Source organism: Schistocerca nitens, unplaced genomic scaffold, assembly GCF_023898315.1.
Source record: "Schistocerca nitens isolate TAMUIC-IGC-003100 unplaced genomic scaffold, iqSchNite1.1 HiC_scaffold_412, whole genome shotgun sequence".
In the NCBI taxonomy this organism is placed as follows: domain Eukaryota; kingdom Metazoa; phylum Arthropoda; class Insecta; order Orthoptera; family Acrididae; genus Schistocerca; species Schistocerca nitens.
Window position 1 is genome coordinate 405,410 of NW_026045945.1, and position 2,091 is coordinate 407,500.

Below are 2,091 nucleotides of genomic sequence, written 5' to 3' on the forward strand. Positions count from 1 at the left end.
GTCAACTCAAGCCGTCTTGCGTTAAGTCTGGAACAGGATACGTTATGAATGCTATAAAGAAAAGAACGGAGCTTCTCGTACGTGTAGTCGCTAGCAATGTCGTCTGTACAACTGGGGCGAGTGCTCGTACGTCTCTCGAGACCTGCCTTATGGTGGCGCTCGGTCTGCGATCCTCACAGTGGCGACACGCGGGTCCGACATGTACTAATGGACCGCGGCGGATTTAAGCTACCACCTAGCAAGTGTGGTGTCTGGCGGTGACACCACAAATGATACCGACGCGACGCTACTCCCGACACAGGTGGTATGCTATTCAGCGTCTGGAGAGAACTGGGGCCTTACTTCCTCCCGCAGCGTTCTTATATATAAAGCTGCGGTGCGGACGGCTAAGGGAACGCCTGATCAAATCGGCTCTCCCGACTAGCCACTGGGCTAGTAATGCACCACTTTAAGTTACCTAATAAATCTTAGCTTCTCTTGCTGATGGCCGATGAAGCACTTAATTTAAATGTGCATTCAGCACACAGGTATGTATTGATAATAAAATTTTGACATGGCTAAGTTAAATATTTTGGGCGAGAGAATTAATTTAATTACACTGCACGCAGTAGACGAGCTCTGAACTGGCCCTTCGGAGACACGCTATTGCTATAGTTTTATAGGTATTCAAATGAAACTTCTCACATCTTCATAGTTATAGCGGATCCAGAAGATCCAGAAGACTGTTTCTATTAAATATTTATGAAAAAGGAATCTAATTATAAATTTTGAAGTCTCTAGCTCTTTTCTGTTGCGCCAATGATTTGTACAGAAAAAGTCCAAATTTCGAAAATGGCTAAAGTTATCGAACTGATATTCAACACATATTAATTTAGTATTACTCCTGACATGCTAGAAACATTTTAGGTTATTTATTTGATTTTTAAAGTATTGCGCAACATTTATGACGTCAGAGCTAGTTACAGCGGACTGGCTGGCACACAATGGAAAGACTAATGAGAATTTACTACGGCGTGAGTAGGCTGCTTCCCTACATCACCCTCTACTTAAATTTTTTGTTTTTGAATGTTAATGAACGAAAAAAAATTTAATTACAAAAAGGGAAGCAAGAGTACAGTGTAACTTCCTATGAAAATTAAAACTGAATTGTAAACATGTATAAATATTAAAAGAAAACTGATTACCTACATTAATTATTTAAATTGCGGGCACGTTCACTGCATCTTAAGCAACATTATTACTCAAAATTTAAGCAATGTCAATGAAACTCTTCGGCATACATATTGCCTTAGACAAACAAACACATAAAAATATGTAAAATTATGAAAATCTTAAATCCATTAAATACATTTTTACATACACAAATTCAAAGAAAATAACATGATACATAAACAGATGATTATCTCTTAGCAGTCTTTTCTAAACCTGAAAGAAAATTTCACAAATCATTTTTACACACGTGCTTGTAGCCGCTTTGGCTGGCGTTCTACACTTCCATTCATAAGGGTAGAGGAGGGGAAGTTGCTATGATGTGCGTCCTTCACGTTCACTCTAAATTACATGGGGAAAGGGGAGGGGTCACTGTGAGTTGTGTCCAAGTCACTCCACACTTTCACGCAGCTACCAGGCTGCCATTATCTGGTTTGTCCTGTAGAACAAACAAAAAGAGTGCCTCAGACTCTGTTCACTTAATATCTAAGGGTGGTCACAATGAAATAGGGATATATATATTTTATCCTTCATTATTTTGCTGGAACAAAGTTAACAGAACTTTTTCAATTTTTACCCTCGTGGTTACATAACTGTCATCATCGATAAACAAATGGCTCAAAACGCCGTTAGTCACGTACTAGAGAAAATTTATGCTCAAGGCATACAATCATAACTCCTATTTAATCTGAATTTATTATTTCTGGGCCGGAATACTGAACCAGTGCTCGGTACATTCTTGATACATTTGTATTTTATTCACTTAGCTGACTCATCTTTGATTACCTTATTCTTAGAGATAGTATCAGTATATTTGATTAGTAGTTTCCTCAGCTTCTTTGTACATGTGAGTAACTTTTGGTAATAGTACAGTTCTGAGTG